Below are 20,249 nucleotides of genomic sequence, written 5' to 3' on the forward strand. Positions count from 1 at the left end.
TGTTGTGCGGTCATCATGACTCAAGAGAACACCAAGTTATCTGATTTCTCAAATACCAACAACAATGATTTTATTGGCACTCCAATCGCTCCTCCCGCCACAAGTGCAGAGTTGTCAGGACCCCGATTCTAAGTCACATCGATGTAGCCTGTAACACCTCATATCACATTGCGTCCTCACGCACGGTATCCCCACGGGTGTCGCCTTACCATGGCCCGGGACCGTTTGCTCCTTTTGGCTCACGTATATGATAGTGTCGCTAGCATCCATATGACAAAGAACCCGGGCCGACATGACTAGTCGTGAACCCAAAGTGGCACTAACTTATGGGGACAGGCATACATGAATCAACATCGAGCATGTCGGTCAGCAGCATGTGAATCTAGGCTGTAGCAACTGGGCTAACAGGACTCCGGGAACCCGGGCTGTAGCAGGCTAACAGGACTCCGGATGTCACCGTGTGACATTTCCCCAAAGGGACAGACACAGGAACGAAGTGAATCACATGCCGGCCAGTCTAAGTGTTCCGGAGCAGTAGTGCTGGGCTAGCAGGACTCCGGTGAACCGGGCTGTAGCGGATTACTATGGCTCGTGGAAGCACAAGACTAAATTTCCCCATAAGAGAGGCTACCAAGGATGAACAACTAGGTTGTCGGATCCCACACATACAAAGCATTTCAATCATACACACAATATGCTTGTTATGTGTAAACACAACATGGCATCACAACATAACTCTACGACTCAAGTATTTATTCATTAGGCTCCGAAGAGCCAGATAATACAAACATGGGTCTCATGACCCAACATTCAGAGAATACAAGTCAAAGCACATGCGGAAGCTTAACATCTCTGAGTACAGACTTCTACAGATGAAAAAGGCTGAGAAGCCTGACTATCTACCAGATCCTGCCGAGGGCACAAGATCATAGCTGAGGTATCAAGCTAAACTTCGAAGTCCACATGGAACTACTAGCGAGACTGACGTCTCTGCAAAACATAAAATAAGCAAACGTGAGTACAAATGTACCCAGCAAGACTTACATCAGAACTATCTACATATGCATCGGTATCAACAAAGGGGGTGAAGGAGTTTAACTGCAGCAAGCCAGCTTTGACTCGGTGGTTATCCTAAACTACGACTGCAAGTAACTCTTTTGAGGTGGTGCACATGAGTCCACATATTCACCAAATCAATACACCTCTATGGATCCGCTCCCGTCTTCCTACGAGAACGCCATCCATAGCACTCACGCTTATCTTGCGCATAGAGTATCCACTTTCACTTGTCTATGAACTATGCAAGGGGTCCAAGTTTCCATATCCGAGGAATCCGGCTATTTGAATAGATAATGATAACCCTGCAGGGGTGTACTTCTTCACAAACGCTCTTGCCACTTACCACCATGTACACGGTGTGTACCTCGGCAACCTTCAAGCGAAAGCCTGGCGAGGGAGTCGGCCATGACCTGACTAACCACAAAAGTCTCTCGTCCAGGTTTATCTCCTATTCGGGTTCCATCCGCAAGGAGATCCGGCCGGGGTGTCGCTCACGGCCCCAAACGATGTGTGCAGGGTTCCCAAGCCCACCATCCGGGTGCCACTTGGTACACCGTGCCACTGTGCCTAGTCTGTCCCAAGCCCACCTGTACCGGCTGCCACTTGGTGGACTAATAACACTACCTACAACCACCAGAAACTAGTTGCAACTCCTGGACAGAGATCGAGTTGATTAATAAGCCGAGAGGGGCTGAGTTACCGGAACCCAATGTGTGGCAGTGACTGTTCATGGATCACAAACACAGAACTCAGTTCCTGAGAACGGCTGCAATGAGACAACCCACCATGTACTCCTACATGGCCTCTCACCGCTACCTTTACCAAATCGTGTTCACACACTTAGCTCTCAACGGTAGGACATATTCACCACGTTCCAATTCATTCCTGATGAATCAGACCTGACACAACTCTAAGCAGTAGCTGGCATGACAACAAGCATGATTGAGTAGGCACATCAAGGCTCAAACAATTCCTACTCATACTAGTGGGTCATGCAGAGGAAAGGGGTTCAACTACCGCAACACGTAATAGTTGAATCGTTGTTGTCCTAATGTAGTAAAAGAGAGCAGGAGCGAGAGAATGGGATTGTATCGGAATGAACAAGGGGGTTTTGCTTGCCTGGCACTTCCGAAGATAGTATATCTCTTCATAAGTGTCATCGAACTCATCGCCGGAACAACATCTACTGAAGGGGGACAAATACCGGTAATAGAGAGGAAACACAATCAATGAAATGCAAAAATATGATGCATGAATGTGACATGGCAATATGTTGTAGATTGAGCTAATGCAACTAGAAACCATATTAAATGAAGTTGTTTTGAACCCTAGGTTCTAATTCAAACTCCATAAGTTAATATTCAAATGCCATTCACTTAGTTTGTCCTAAAAAGTAATGTTAACTTGCTCAAATATGCATGAAAATGCCATAAACAGATTCATTGAATTTGTCTGATAATTTTTCATATATAAATTATTTCATTTTGAGTTACGGTTGAATTTCTATGATTTTTAGAAGTTAGCACTATTTTCTGGAATTTCCTAAATAAGAATAATCCAGTAAAAGAGTTATTGCGTCAGCATGACATCACGCTGATGTCAGCGGTCAAAGAAGCGGTCCAAGTCAAACCTGACGAGCGGGGCCCACTACTCAGTGACCCAGTGATTAACAGAGCTAGTTAGTGGTTAAACTAAACTTAACTAAAAGTGTCAGTAGGCCTAGGCCCACATGTCATAGACTCAGGGGGGGTCAAACCCTAGTCAAACGGGGTCAACCCACCGGAGTTGACCCGTAGCTCGTCGCCGGCGAGGCCAGTGACGGCGGAGGGCTTCGAAAATCGCCCACAAGTGATGGTTTTGGGCGTGGGGAGGCTCTACGAAGAGCTGCTGCTTGCGCGGAGCTGATGGAGCAGACGGCGGGAGCTGGGGTGGCCGGAGACGACCACAGCGACGTCATCCGTGGCGGTCGGAGTTCAGGCGAGCTCGGGTTCGAAGCTGCAGTGGGTGTGGCGATGCGGGCGTAGCACCTACGGCCTCTGTGAGGTGCGGTGAGCACGTGGGTGTGCTCGGTTGGGGGCTACGGTGACTGTGGCCATGACGGCGAGGGGCTCATGCGGCGGCGCGATTCGGTCGTCAGCGAAGCGGCGGCTATGTCGAGGAAAAGCGCACGGGAGAGAGGGGAAAGAGGCAGGGGCTCACGGCAGTTCGGATGAAGGAGACGGTGAGCTCAGGGTCGTCCTAACGGTGACGTACGGGCGACGGCGATCTCGGTCAACCCGAGGTTGAAGACGATGGCGTGGAGGCGATACAGGACGTCCGGGCTCGGTTCCTTCGGCTTGGGGAGGCGGAGCTCAACGACGGTGCTTGTGGACACGACAGAGGGGTGAGGAGATGGTTGTGGCCGCGACAGCGGCGAGCGGCGGCGATGGTGGCGTTCGGTGGTGCTGCACAGAGAGAGCAGAGGAGGGGGATGGACACAGGTAGAGTGAGAGAGGGGCCAGGTGGTCTGTGTGGCAGCGTTGGAGGCGTCCAGGGCGTCGGGTACGCAGGCAATCAGGCAGGAGGTGGCACGGGCGCGTACCGGCGTGCGGCGAACACACGCCTCGCGTCCTTCTGGCGTGAGGTGGGAGATGACTGGCAGTGGTGGTGGGTTGGGCCAGCTCCTGGGCTACACAGTGCCGGGCCTCTGGGCTGTAGGTAAGCTCAAGGTAAGCTTTCCTCTCTCTCTCTCTTTTATTCTGTTTGTTTCTGTTTTCTATTTTTTTTGAAGTTTGTTTTGAGTTTGGTTTTGAAACAAACCAATTTTTATGCTTCTGAAAATTATTATGTGGACTTAGGAAACTACTTCAGAGCCACATGCAAACTTTCAAAATTATTGGGCTTATATCTATTTTATAGTAAATATAAACCCAATTCAAATAGCTAGTGAGTTAATTCAAACGCCCAAAAATAATTATTTCTGTGATTCCGAAAATATTGGTTTGAGTTATAGCTCTTGCCAATATTTTCATAGACTAGCAGGAACATTTTGTTGGGCTCATTTCAAACATTTTAATGTTGATCATTTTTAAAAGATTTCTGAGGCTTGAGAATTCCCTCAATTCAATTTCCTTGAATTTAAGATGATGCATGGATGCATATGCAATGACAAGAAAAGGCCAAAGCTAGGGCTGTGACAAGAGTCTTGTGAAATTAAAACTGCTTTGTTGAATCTTCTTATGAAAGATCAATTTTCCGGTACTCCTAATGAGGATGCCGCGTCCCATCATAATACCTTCGTGGAATTAAGCGATATTCAAAAGAAAAAAGATGTGGACAATAATGTGGTGAAGATGAAATTATTTTTGTTTTCTTTGCGTGATTCTGCAAAAAAATTAGTTCTCTTCTTTGCCTCGCAATAGTATCGATTCTTGGAATAAGTGCAAAGATTCTTTTATCACTAAGTATTCTCCGCCCGCAAAAATTATTTCCCTTGGAACCGATATCATGAATTTCAAGAAACTTGAACATGAGCATGTTGCACAATCTTGGGAAAGGATGAAAATGATGCTAAGGAATTGCCCAACTCGTGGGTTAAATATTTGGATGATCATACAAATTTTTTATGTGGGTTTGAATTTTATTTCTCATAATCTTTTAGATTCTGCCGTGGGTGGTACTTTTATGAAAATTACTTTGGGTGAAGCCACCAAATTGCTTGATAATATTATGGCAAATTATCCGCAATGGCATACCGAAAGAGCTCCTAATACTAAAAAGGTTAATTCGGTTGAAGGAATATCTTCTTTGAGTGAAAAAGTTGATGCCCTTGCGAAATTGGTTGCTAGTAGAAGTGCTCCTATCAATTTTAATGATACGCTTTGTCTACTTTGATTGATCAAAATAGTGATGCCATAGATGTGAATTTTATCCCCCGAAATAATTTCAATAACAATGCTTATAGAGGTAATTTTAATCCTAGGCATTTTCGTAGTAATTCCTCTAAAAATTATGGTAATTCCTATGAAAATCAATCTCATAATAATAATAGGAACACCTCTGTTCTTAAGAAAAATATTAAAGAATTTATCAACACGCAAAAAGTTTTCAACACTTCCATAGAAGACAAGTTGAGTAAGATTGATGATTTTTCTAGAAGTGTTGATAGAATTGCTCATGTGGAAAAACTCAAGATGAATTTTTTTGTGCCTAAAGTAGATTAATCAATTAAATCTCTTTATGTTTCCATGGATGAAAGTAAGAAAAGAACTACTATGCTTAGAGCTAAAAGAGAATTTTTATAAAAAGCGTTTTGTAGTGATTTCTTTCGCAAAAGTGATGAAGATCTTAAAATGATTGGTGTTTCTTCTATTGATTCCTTTTTTAGTAAAGTTAAGATTGATGAAAAAGGGACTGGAGAAGAGTCAACTTTAGCTATAAGGCGTCCCAATATTTCGGAGGGTGAAAATCTTGTTGAGAAAATTGATAAAAGTGGGTTTGAGGAGGTCAAGACTTTGCCTAGTGATGTGCCCACTCTTTTGTATTACAAAGACTTCAATTATGATAGTTCTTCTTTGATTGATTGTATTTCTTGGTTGCAATCCATGATAAATTCATCCCATGCTTATGAACAAAATAATGCTTTTACTAAACATATTGTTGATGCTATGATGAAAGCTTTTGAAGAAAAATTGGAATTAGAAGTTTCAATTCCTAGAAAATTGCATGATGAGTGCGAACCTACTATCAAAGTCAAGATCAAAAATTATGAGCACTTTTCTTTGTGTGACTTGGGTGCTCGTATTTCTACAATTCTGAAATCTTTATGTGATGTGCTTGGTCTTACCGATATTGAAACATGTTCTTTGAATTTGCACTTGGCGGATTCTACTATTCAAAAGCCTATGGGAAGAATTAATGATGTTCTTATGTTTGCAAATAGGAATTATGTGCCCATAGATTTTATTGTTCTTGATATTGATTGCAATCTGTCTTGTCCAATTATTCTTTGGAGACCGTTTTTACACACTATCGGTGCCGTGATTGATACGAAAGAAGGCAATATTAAGATCCAATTTCCTTTGAGGAAGGGTATGGAACACTTCCCCAGAACAATAATTAGGCCACCATATGAATCAATCATGAGGGCATCTTATGGATCTCGAAACAAAGAGGACAAAACTTAGATCCTTGCCTTATGCCTAGCTAAGGGCCTAAAACTATAGCGCTTGTTGGGAGGCAACCCAACGAATAAAATTTATTTTTGCCTTTTTCTTTATGTTCTTGTTTGTTATCACAATTATGCTACTGTTATGATTGTGTTTTTTATGTTTTAATTAGTGTTGGTGCCAAGTAAAGCCTTTAGGATCTTCTTGGGTGATAGTTCTTTGATCTTGCTGAGAAAATAGAAACTTTTGCTCTCACGAAAAAATATCATTTTTAACCAGAGAGTGATAAAATACCCATTCCTCTTGAAGTAGATCGGTATACAAATTGCTCAGGTCGTCCTATTTTTTCAGAATTTGTGGAGTTACATAAGTATTCGAAGTAGTCAGATTGCTACACACTGTTCTGTTTTGACAGATTGTGTTTTCTTTGCGTTGTGTGCATGTTTTGATGGCTCTATGGGAGTTTTTGCCATAGAAAATTTGGAATCCAGTAGATATAGTGCAATAATAAAATATGAATTGCTTTGATACAACACTTATAGTAGTGATTTATTTTCTTATACTAACTGATCTCACGAAGGTTTTGTTGACTTTTGTGTGATTGAAGTTTTCAAGTTTTGGGTTATCTTACGATGGATGAAGGAATAAGGAGTAGAAAAGCCTAATCTTGGGGATTCCCCATGATACGTCTCCAACGTATCTATACTATATGAAGTATTCATGCTATTATATTATCAACCTTGGATGTTTTATATGCATTTATATGCTATTTTATATGATTTTTGGGACTAACCGATTAACCTAGTTCCCAGTGCCAGTTTCGGTTTTTTCCGTGTTTTTGATTTTTATAGAAAAGGAATACCAAACAGAGTCCAATTGACGTGCAAATTTTTGACGATTTTTTATGGACCAAAAGAAGACCGCGACGTAAAAGAGTTGGGCCAGAAGAGTCTTGGGCCGTCCATTAGGGTGGGGGCGCGCCCCCCCCCCCCCCGCACCAGGCGCGTGGGCCTGCCTCGTGGACGACTCGGGCACCTCCTTACCGTGAGAATGACGCAAAAAATTCCTATAAATACAGAAACCTCCAAAAATAACCTAGATCGGAAGTTCCGCTACCGTAAGCCTCTGTAGCCACGAGAAATCAATCTAGGCTCTCTCTGGCACGCTGCTGGAGGGGGCCATCATCACCGGAGGGTGTGGAGGAGGATCCCGGAGGGGCCATCATCGTCATGAAGGCCAAGGACCAGATGGAGAACCTCTCCCCATCAAGGGGGGAGGCCATGGAGGAGGAAGCACAAGGGGGAGAACCTCTCCTCCTCTCTCTTGGTGGCACCGGAGTGCCATCGAGAGGGGAATCATCGCTGCGGTGATCGTCTTCACCAACATCACCATCATCATCATCACCCTCATCTCTTTTACGTTGTCCACTCTCCCGCACCCTGCTGTAAATCCCTACTTGAACATGGTGCTTTATGCCACATATTATGATCTAATGATGTATTTCCATCCTATGATGTTTTGAGTGGATATCCTTTGTCTTTGGGTTGATTGCTGATCTAGATTGGTATGAGTTGTATGTTTTACTTTGGTGCTGTCCTATGGTGCCCTCCGTGTCACGCAAGCGTGAGGGATTCCCTCTATAGGGTGTTGCAATATGTCCATGGTTTGCTTATTGTCTGTGTTGCGTGAGTGACTGAAACACAAACACGGATAAACGGGACATGGCGTATGGGAATAAAGAGGACTTGATACTTTAATGCTATGGTTGGATTTTACCTTAATGATCTTTAGTAGTTGCGGATGCTTGCTAGAGTTACAATCATAAGTGCATATGATCCAAGAAGAGAAAGTATGTTAGCTTATGTCTCTCCCTCATATGAAACTGCAATAGTGATTACCAGTCTTGGTAACAATTGCCTAGGACAATTTTGCACACCGATCCACCATTATTCCACACTCGCTATTTATAATATATAGTAATATATTCTAACTTTGTGATAACAACACCTACTTTTTTATTTTAGCTCTCCAATATCATACAAAGTTATCCACTTCATACCCACAACGTAGTTTTATTTTTCGTTTCTAGTTGGAAGCAAATGTTCGGTGTACATAGAGTCGTATCAGTGGCAGATAGGGCTTGAGAGAGTATTGATCTTACCTTTCGCTCCTCGTGAGTTCGACACTCCATACTTATCACTTCCACCTTTGGAAATTGCTACGATGATTCCCTGCACTTGGGGATTATCACCCCGGCATCCCAAACAATTATCCAAAAATGAGCAACCAACTAAGCTTGGGGATGCCCCCGAGCGGCATCCCCTCTTTCTTCTAACGACCATCGGTATTTTACCCCAATCTATATTTTTATTCATCACATACTATGTGTTTTTCTTTGAGCGTCTTGTATGATATGAGTTTTTGCTTGTTTTATTTTGTGTTCTAAGTCTTGATCCCTTGCTGGACACACCTATTTAACAGAGCCAAAATTATGTCATGACTTGTTAGAATTGCTCTCTTTGCTTCACTTAAAATTTTATGAGCTATGGACTTGCCTTAGTGTTTCACTTATATCTTTTTGAGCATGGTGTGCTTAGTATTTTTGAAGAAATGCTCTTTTCTTTCACTTAGATTTATTTGGGAGTTAGTAAAATTTTCAAGAAATTCTCTCTTGCTTCACTTCACTCTTTGTGGGAGAAGTTGTGAGGAGCTGGGAGTCGCCCTTGATGGTGAGGCACTTCACTCCCAAGGCTGCCGCAGCCTTGAGACGAGCGATCGGGCCTTCGTACTCTGCGATGTTGCTGGAGACCTTCTCTCCCTACTGGAAGCAGAGCTGCATGGCATAGTAGAGCTTGTCCTGGGTGGGAAAGATGAGCACGACACCAGCCCTTGCACCCTAACGTGCGAAAGCATCGTCAAAATACATGACCCAGCCGTCTAGTGCCTCACTTTCTAGTGAGAGGGATCGGTCCTCGCCTGCTTTGGGGCTGGGGATGTCAGTCCATTCCGCGATGAAGTCGGCTAGTGCGGCGCCCTTTATTACTCTGGTGGTGCTGAACTCTAAATGGAATGCCTGTAATTCGATGTTCCATTCTGCAACCCTCCCTGCCGCATTGGGCTCCTGAGCATCCTCTCCAGCGGGTAATCTGAGACGACCTGATGCGGAGCATCCTATGGACATCACCATATCAAGAGTGCGTTCGGCGAGTGACACGTGCGACATCTACTTCACATACACAAAGGTGAATCATCTCCTTTACACGTGCTCATTTGACCCCTTCGAGGATGGTATACTACTTGACACCCCTCTCGTGTGCATGCATAGGTATTGTCGGAACACTACGGATGACGAGGAGGAGTGCAAGCGCCAAGGAACAACTACACCATCCACGAGGGAAGCGTGGAAACGAAGACAGAAGAAGAGCTACCAAAGAAGCTACAGCGAGCGGACGTCCGACCCACACCGGATGACCGGCCAGCGAGCGGACGCCAGCCTCCATCGGACGACCGGCTCCTGAAGCCCCAGCCGAGCAATAGCAAGCGCACGTCTGACACCTCCGGACGACCAGCGACCGGACGACCGGCCACCTCAGGAAATCCGGTACTTTAGCGACCGAGCCAGAATGAGCGGAAGTCCGGTGACTACCGGACGCATGGACGCCCATGAGCCACCGGACAATAGCTACACACTGGACGTCTGGTACCTGTCTGCGCACAGGATCGGGCCCGAGGCCCATGTATCCCTCTCCCACTTACCCCTTCGTGGAACTAGACTATATATACTCCTCCACCTCCTCCTAGTTAGGGTTAGCGTTGTGATAGCTTATTTGAGAGATAGAGCTTCGCTCATCCATACATATCTACTTCTTGAGAGAGAGACAGTGGCCCCTCTTCGGAGAAGATCCATGTTGGATTCAAGACCCCCTCTTGGGTGGACCCTTCAAGACCTCCTCACGGACATGAACCTCACCTTGTATCTTTCCCTTTGTTGTTCATGTACCTTGTGGATCTTGTGTGTTTATTGTCTAGTGGATGTGTGTTTGCACTTGTTCTTGAGTGTTTCCCCTTGTGTTTTCTCTCGATTCTTCCCCGTGTTCTTCGTGTTCTTCGCGAGATCCTCTCCTTTCGTGAAAGATCGGCCGTATAGGGTTCCACCCTACATCATCTTGGTATCAGAGCCACGTTGATCACGATTTCACGGCCTCCCCTCTTCGTTTTCTAGCTTGATTTTGTTGTGTCCTTCCCCAATTTCGTAAATCCCCAACAAAAATAACCCCAATTTTTTTTGTGATTTGTTGGTTTGACGAAGTTTTGTTGGATTTGATCCATAGATTTGCTTGGTTTCAAGTGGATCTAGCATCTCCCCAAGTTTCCCCATCTTTCACCCACAAAATCTCATCAATTTTGACCACAAAATTCCCAAATTCTGCCCAAAATCGCATCCCGAGACTCGCATCTCGCGTTGACCCAGACCCATCGGACGACCGTCACTTTACCGGACGTCCGGTGACCCAGGAAGCACCAGACGTCCGACCTTACCAGACGACCAGAACCCCCTAACCCGAGCAGAATTAGCGGATTTCCGACCCGACCGGACATCCGGCGACCAGACATCCGTCCATTTCTGGACGTCCGCTACCTGTAAAAAAACTAACTTCGCTCAAATTTTGTTTCGGCCATAACTAATTCATACGAACTCCGATTTTGACGTTCTTTAGCTCGTTTTGAAGCTCTTGACAACCCCCTTACCACAAAAATATCACCAACATCTTTTGACTCCATCAAATTTTGTGAATCCTGGCATCTTTGCCTAGGGCTTCCACCACATCATCCGCTACACCAGCACCGACTTCCGCAACCTAACCAATTTTGTTCCCCTACGCATATGTGGTTGCTTGAGTAGTGATTCGACCACCACCATCACCATAAACTCCGCATAGTTTTGCCCACCTTACACTCCCGCCACCGCAACTTACCCCAATTTTGTTTGTGTTGTGAGTTGTGTGTCCTAAGGTGTTTCAGCTACTTAGGGACCGTGCTTCCAACTCCGACACCATGTATAGTCCACCACCTTACCCTCCATTTCCGCATTGCCTACTCGCAAAACCCATCATTGCATTTCCGCAATCCCATTGAGCTTCTGCAACAACCTCCGCACTTCCACTACCACCATTTGACATTTGAGATATTGAGTTCGCGGTTTTTTCGTTTCCTAAGGTGTTTCGGCTACTTAGGGATGAGTCTCCATCATCTTGGTATCTCCATCAAGATCATCGCCACTCATCATCGCCAAGGACGGTAACCTCCATATCATCTTGGTATCGTGGTGTCCCTCCATTGTATAATCCCTTGCCATTGCATTGATAACCGCTAGCCCATTTTGCGTCACTTGCCTATCGAGACTAGCCATTTGAGTATTGCCGGCAACATTGCTTGTGCACATTAGTGATCTACACCATACATTGCATACATACCATACCATATTCGTATCATCTTGGTATCATATCATCCTTTGTGCCACAAGTTTGTTCCCGCATATATATACAATTGCTATCTTGGTTTGTGCATTGTGCAAAAGTGGTCATACAATAAAATAATAAGCTTTTAAGCAAAGAAAAAGAGTGAGCAAATAAGCTTGTAAGCAAGAGCCATAGCATCATACCACATTGCATATAATGTTGTCCGATCATCTTGGATCATACCACCGGAACATCATACATAGCATACTTGGGATAGAAACTCGATACATTTTTCATATCATAGGTTGTGCACAAGTGTCGTATCCGCCTATAGAGCATTTGTGCTAGCGTCTCTCTTGAGTTGTGCAACACGAGAGCATTTTCCATGGATTCCACATTTTGAGCTCATTCCTTAGTTGCATGACCGCATTTATCAATCCGTGTGTGCATTTCCGCGTGCCACATATTGCTATTGGTCTACTTGTTTCACTTGCGAATTTGTGAATCTCTTTCAACATTATTGACTCTTGCTAAAATTTTGCATTAAATTTTTGTGTCACTATCATCACCGAGCTCCACCATAAGCTTTAGTTTGTAGGTGTGAGTGAACAAGTACGGTACCAATTCCACTATTCTTTCATCTCACATTGACTGAAACAGGATACATCCTCAACTTTGGGAAAAGGTAACTTGGTATTGTTTATCTCATTTCCTACTCACCTCGACATCGACCACACGATTCCATTCTATGGGACTCAAGAACCCGAGGAGTATCTTGAGTGGGAGCGTTTGATGGACGACTACCTCAAGCTACATCAAGTTCCTCCCGAAGATAAAGTGAAGTGCACCACAAGGAAATTCCACGACTACGCATCCCCATGGTGGCTTCACGCATCTTCGAAGACCTACGACATGAGTTGGCCCAAGACGAAGAGAGCTTTGCGGCGAGAGTTTGTGCCTCCAACCTACATGGAACAACTTCTACACCAACTGGAGAACACCATCCAAGGATCCAAGTCCATCGACGAGGACTTCAAGGAATTGAAGATTGCCTTGCGATGAGCCGGCGTGGACGACCCCATTTCGATGAAGTTTCACTTCATGATGGGATTGCACAATGACATCTCCAAGACAATCTTCCTCGAGAACTACAAGTCCCTCGACGACAACTACATTGGTGCTCTCTAGGTGGCATAAGAACTCATGAAGGCCAAAGCTTCTCCACCCCAAGCTCACTTCGCGATGACCAAGCTCCATGAGAACGAGCATGAGGCTAGTACCACCATGATGTCCAAGCCCGACGAGCTCCAAGACGATGCTCCCAAGTTCAACTTCACCGCCACCCCTCTTTGTGGAATTGACGATGCCGAATCTACTTCGACTCGTTTTCAAGATGGTGCGGCGACGACTACGACTACGACTACGGAGACCATGGTGACGAGCAAGGATGATGCTTCCATCTTAGGAGGCAAGAGTGATGATGCGCCATCTTCGGCCTTCATCCACGACGACGACAATGAGATCATTGAGCATGGGATTTTCCCTCCGACAGCGGCGACATATGATGACTTGAGTGACTTTAGCCACCATATTGAGAGCGAGAGTGACTTCACCACTAGCCCCATATATGATGTGTTGCCACAATTTCCATGTGAGGAGAGCCACAACCCCCACCACTTGAGTGAGATGAGTGACTCCACCATACATGAGATTGAGTGCACCTACCTTGAGGGAGTGAGTGAACACACACATAGAGAGAGTGAGATAGTTGATAGGTCATGTGAGGCCACTTTCAACACAAACGACTTGACCTCTACCTCTATTGTGTCTTCTCAATTGGTGCTAGGTACCATCTATGATGACGCGCCGATTCACGATGACTTCGTCCTCCCTCTGGACAAGACGATGGCCATGGTGGAATATGATGCACCCCCACATGGTTCCATCAAGATGAAGATGACCACCATTTGGTATTTCCCACCTCACCTACACCACATGAGTGGAATGAACAAGGTAACATAGGTGAAGGTGATGCTCTAGTCCCACTAATGGACATTCTTGAGATTGATTGCTTGCATGATGTTGATCAACCTATTACCATGCTTCATGCTAGTGCGACTTCTCCATGCGATGGTTTACCCATTTATGATGAGTATGATGATTGCCATGTGGAGTCTCTTAGTTGTGATGCCATGTTACATAGGATTTCTTGTGACAATTCTCTAGGTCACATCATGTTTGAAAATCCGCTTGACTTGTCATAGGCTATGCATGAGATCAATCATATGTCATATTTGCAATCTCTTCATAGTGACTATGCATATGATATTAAAATAAACCCAATTTGCACATATGGCATAGATGACAAGCCTATTGTTATTGGCATTTGTTTCTCTTGTGATGATATTAACATGCTACCTTTGCATCATTTATCTCATATGCCATGCCATAACCACCTAGCTTCGGATATGCATTGTTTTAGATGTTATCCATTTTCCCCATATGATGTTTCCGATATTGCTCATGACGAGACCCCCATAGTTTCCTCATACATTTTAGGAGATTTTTATCACTCCCATCCATTGCATGATCCCAATACTTGTGTGCACCATATTCTCCCCATGAATAAAAATGCTATTGGTGTGCCATATGCTTGTATGCTCAATTTGCATCCCCATCTTGTTATACACAATAACTATTCTTTCATGATGGATGACATGTTCTTATACCATGCATCAAATTTCTTTGAGCGATGCTTATCTTGTGATAACTCTCATGTTCACATACACATCAAGATGGATGATGTGTACATTTACCACACACACAATCTCTTTTGTTTGTGTCTCTTTTGTGTAGGTAACCATGAATTCTTGTCAACCTCGCAATCCCACGAGTTGACAAAACTAGCTCTAGAGAGCAATGATGACTTGGGATCCCATGGATTGTCTTTCCCACCGCTCTCTTTGCGCAAAGACTTCGCGCATTTCTTCTACATGGCCCTCACATGGCTATGGGTTGTTCTCGATTATATATCCTTTGTCCATCTTGCCATGTTCACTTTGCATGATATACTCATTCCTATGATTTTGCCATGCATTTGTGACCCATGCTTTGCATTACACATGATGATAGATTCTCATACTTGTATGTGTATTTGCAAGCTTGGTGGAGATATTGCTTGTTATTGCCATGTTTGCTTTGTGCCCATGCCTATGATAATTTCATCTTGCTTTGTGTTCGTGCTTGCGATATGTCGTGTGCATTGTCTATGTCTATTATTTGCTGACATGACATGATTTCCATGATTTCCTCTAGTATGTTGCATCTTCGCACTACTAGCTTGCACGACTTGATTACTATGCTTGCTTATGTTGCATCATCAATGATTCATACTTGCTCATTTCATGCGGTCGATGACAACCATCTACGTGCTTTGCATATGATTGTTGTTGCTTCTTGTCATATATCTCCATTTGTTGCATCTCTCATGCTAGATGATTTGACATGTATTGAGTGCAACAATGCCCCTAGTCTTGATAATTAGTTTGCCCCAATAGCATTCTCACATATGATTGGAGATTTTGACATTTTTCTTGTAAAGCATGCTTGTCTTGCCATTGTTGCATCATATTATTCATGCACTTATGCTTCTAATGGTTATGTGCAAGAGAAGAGAACCAACATGATGGATGATGTGTTTATCTACCATGCGCATGCGTTCTTTGCTTTGTTTTGTGGATGTGTAGGATACTTAGACTTTGTGTCAACTTTCACATCACTTGAGATGACAATCCGAGCTCTTGAGAGCGAGCCATCTTCTACCACGACGCTTCTACATCATACTTGCTTGTGCTTCGGCATTGTGAAGGACGCACAAGGACATGCTTTCAAGGTGATATCATTCTCTTTTGACAATCCCAAAACCATGAGCATGAATATTGTGGATCATACTACTTGTGTTGCTTGCACCATGAGACTTGGACCACTTGATTCCAAACTTGTTAGAGATCTTGCTTCGACTTGTCATTTTCATCATTCCATGCATCATGATATATATACCTTGTGTTTTGCATCCAATTCTTGGATTACTTGCTCCTCTCACATGTTTGGTTGCAACAATGTCGTTTCTTCACATATGCCATGTCCCATTGATTGCTACATGCTTGCCTTGATTGCCTCACACATGATGAACAATTGCTCTTTCTATTTTGTTGAGTCCCACACGATATTCACTACACCCAATGCACATTATGCTCGGATTGTCTTGCACTTGACCCATGTGTTTAGACACTTCATTTTTTTGGTGTTGTTAATGATTCCTATGCCTACCATAGACCTTTCATTGAGCAATTTGTGAATGCTTGCTATGAACTTGAGGTAGATGCTTCTTCTCTTGTTACACATATTTGCATCACTACCTCACATTTCTTTGCTTGTGCTCGATTGATATGCTTACATGCCATGTCACAATCCTTTGTCACACCATATGCTTTGCATGATGACGACACTTGTTTGGTGAATAACATCTTGAATGCTTGGTTTTTCACTAATGCTAACCATATTTGTTTTTCCAAGTGTTTGTTGTCCTTAATCCTTTTGAAGGAATCACAAGATGGTGCGACATTGGAGAGTGCCTATTTTGATCTTTAAGATGACAAGAACTTGGTGAACGTCCACTTCTACACAACGAAGCCATCTCTTTCCCATGGTGATTTGGTTTTCGATCCGAGGTAGGATCTTTCGCAAGGGAGGGGACATGGTGCGGAGCATCCTATGGGCATCACCATATTAAGAGTCCATTCGGCGAGTGACACGTGCGACATGTACTTCACATACACAAAGGTGACTCATCTCCTTTACACGTGCTCATTTGACCCTTTCGAGGATGGTATACTACTTGACACCGCTCTTGTGTGCATGCATAGGTATTGTCGGAACACTATGCACGACGAGGAGGAGTGCAAATGCCAAGGAACAACTACACCATCCACAAGGGAAGCGTGGAAACGAAGACGGAAGAAGAGCTACCAAAGAAGCTACAGAGAGCGGGCGTCCGGCCCACACCGGACGACCGGCCTCCACCGGACGATCGGCCTCCACCGGATGACCGGCGCCTGAAGCCCCAGCCGAGCTACAGGAAGCGGACATCTGACACCTCCAGACGATCGGTGCCCGGATGACCGGACACCTCCGGAAATCTGGTACTTCAGCGACCGAGCCAGAATGAGTGGGAGTCCGGCGACTACCGGAAGACCACTACACACCGGACGTCTGGTACCTGTCTGCGCACAGGATCGGGCCCGAGGCCCATGTATCCCTCTCCCATTTACCCCTTCGTGGACCTAGACTATATATACTCCTCCACCTCCTCCTACTTAGGGTTGGCGTTGTGATAGCTCATTTGAGAGATAGAGGTTCGCTCATCCATATGGATCTACTCCTTGAGAGAGAGACCGCGGCCCCTCTTCGGAGAAGATCCACGTTGGATTCAAGATCCCCTCTTGGGTGTCCCCTTCAAGACCTCCTCACGGAGATGAACCTTACCTTGTATATTTCCCTTTGTTGTTCATGTACCTTGTGGATCTTGTGTGTTTGATTGTCTAGTGGATGTGTGATTGGACTTGTTCTTGAGTGTTTCCCCTTGTGTTTTCTCTTCGTTCTTCCCCGTGTTCTTCGTGTTCTTCGCGGGATCCGCTCCTTTCATGAAAGATCGGCCGTATAGGGTTCCACTGTACATCACGACCTTGATGGGGTGGCCCGGCAACTTGTGGGAGGCGATGAGAAGGGCGAGCAAGAGCTTTTGCAGCATGGGGTTGCATGCTCGCGCATCACGCAACACCATGCTGACGAAGTACATCGGGTGCTTGACGAGGGCGGAAGTGTAGGTGACGCCTTGCACCTCCTAAGGCCCGAGGGCCTCAGGAGGTTGGTCTCTGGTCGAGGCCGCCGAGGCCTCAGGAGCTCCGTCCTAAGGGGCTTGGTCTTCTGTTGGGGTAGCCGAGGCCTCAGGAGCACCATCCTGAAGCCAGTGCGTTCCAGCCGGCAGCAGGGGTGGTGCTTTGAGAGCCCTTGGCCGGGCATTCCTCCCGGACCGCCACCACTGTCGCGCTAGCCGAGTGTGGGGTGGAAGCCAGGTGGACCACCAGGGGCTCGAGGGGATGTGGCGCTACTATCACTGGCGGGCTGTTGAGGTACTTCTTGAGGTCTTGGAACGCCGCGTCGGCCTCCGGAATCCACTCGAGTGGTCCCTTCTTTTTTCATCAGCTTGAAGAATGGGAGGGCGTGCTCCCCAAGCTTGGAGATGAAGCGCCCTAGCGAGGTCACACAACCCGCCAGCTTCCGCATCTCCTTGAGGGTCTATGGTAGGCTCATCCCTTCTATGGCCTTGACCTTCTGTGGGTTGGCCTCGATTCCCCTATGCGACACCAGAAAGCCTAGAAGCTTGCCAGAGGGGATGCCGAACACACATTTCTCTGGATTGAACCGTAGATCCACCTTGCGTAGGCCGGCAGACGTTTCTTCCAGGTCTTCAATGAGATTCCTCACCTCCCAAGACTTCACCACTATGTGCGCGTCAACATAGGCCTCAACGTTCCTCCCGAGCTATTGGCCCAGAGCGACGTGCATCAGCCGCTGGGAAGTTTCTCTGGCGTTACGCAGCCCGAGTGGCATGCAGGTGTAGCAATACACCCGCATGGGGTCAGGAAAGCCATCTTCTCAACATCTTGGACCGCCATCTTGATTTGGTGATAGCCTGAGAAGGCTTCCAGAAAACACAGCAGGCCGTACTCGGCGGTGGAGCCTTGTTGAGGTTGGTGAAGTTGATGCACATGCGCTCCTTCCCGCCTTTCTTGGGGAAGACAACCTGATTCACCAGCCATTCCGGGTACCGCACCTCCCAAATGACAGCGGCTTCTTGCAGTTTGCGAGTCTCCTGGACGATGAACGACTGCTTTTCTGTGGAATGCCGCCGCGTCTTTTGCTTCGCTGGGCACACGTTAGGGCATACCCTTAGGTGATGCTCAATTATCCATCTCGGGATCCCGACCAGATCCTTAGGCTCCCACACAAACACATCCTTGTTCCTGCACAAAAAGCCGACCAACGCCTCCTCTTGACCCGGAGGGAGACTGGCTCCTATGGTGAAGGTGGAACCTGCTGCCCTGTCTTCGTCAACAGGCACCTGCTTCGTCTCGGCACGATCTAGGGAGAACAGATGTCTCTTCTTCGCTGACATGGCCATTGGAGCCATTAGGGCTCCTTCCTCGCTTGGTCGCACAGCCGCCGCGGCCCTGAAGGCGTGTCTGAGGGCTATCAATGCTTCCTTTGTATCTCCTGCCATATTGAGGACACCGCTGCTCCCTGGCATCTTCATGAGATTGTAGACAGGGTGAGTTGCTGCAATGAACTGGGCCAAGGCTGGATACCCAATGATGGGGTTGTACGGGAGGCCAATACGAGCAATGTCGAAGTCAATAAGCTTGGTGTGGTAGTTGTCGTGGGTGCCGAAGGTGAACGGGAGGCGGATCTGCCCCAGGGGGCTGGTCGAGTCGTTGACGACGCCAGAGAAGGGATTGGTGGGGCGGAGTCAGCCATGAGGCACATGAAGCAAGCCGAATGCCTCTATAGAGAGCACATTGAGGTCGGCTCCACCGTCAATGAGGGTCTTGGTGATCCCCACATTGCATATGGTGGGGGTGTTGATCATCGGGAACGCAACGGCGCCTGTGGTGGTCGCGGGGTGGTCCCTTGAGTCAAAGGTGAGGGCTGCCTTGGGTGCCGCCCAGCCCGGCGGAGCCCCCCATTGCTCGCGAGCGGCACCCACCTGGCAAAAGAACTACTTGACATGGAGGTCCAAGGGTGGTGCCCGCGAACCACCGAGGAGGGCCGCGACGGTGTGGGGCGTCGGAGCCATGAAGCACGCGGAGAAGAGGCCGCACAGTTCTGCCCGGGGGGCCAAGAAGATCCCGGCAGGTTGAGCAGCCACGCGTGTGGCGTGCCTGCGAGGGCCATAGGAAGCCAGTTGGCCATGGCTTTGTCGTCACCGCCGGCCATCAACATAGCCTCCTTGTACGCCTAAAGAAAACCTGCCGGGTCCACCGCGCCGTCGTATCGGGGCGGCAGCTCCAGCCTAAACTTAGGTGGCCACTGCACCTGCCGCAGCGCGGGGGTGAAAGCTTAGAGGCCCTCGGCTTCTCCGAAGGCGTGCGTCTATCCGGTGGATGGAGGAGCGCCCGCCATGAGATCCGACAGCGGAGCATAGCGGACAGAGCGGCGGATCTTCGACTCACCCCTACCTGGCATGCCAAATGTCGGACTTCTGGTTCCACAGACCCTTGAGAGGTTCGAACTCTGGGGTGCGTGTGAAGAAGTCGTCCTCCCCAGTCTGCCAACTCGCTAATCTCACGCCCTAGCTCGACGAACCTAATGGAATGGAGAAACGACAGTTTACCCAGGTTTCGGCCACCTTGCGGTGTAAAACCCTACTCCAGCTTTGTGGTGGATTGGCCTCAATGGGCTGTGGATGAACTAGTACAGTGGAGATCAACCTCAGGAGGAGGGGTGTTCTTGGGCTCGAGTGAGC

The sequence above is a fragment of the Triticum urartu genome, chromosome 1, assembly GCF_003073215.2.
Source record: "Triticum urartu cultivar G1812 chromosome 1, Tu2.1, whole genome shotgun sequence".
Taxonomy (NCBI): domain Eukaryota; kingdom Viridiplantae; phylum Streptophyta; class Magnoliopsida; order Poales; family Poaceae; genus Triticum; species Triticum urartu.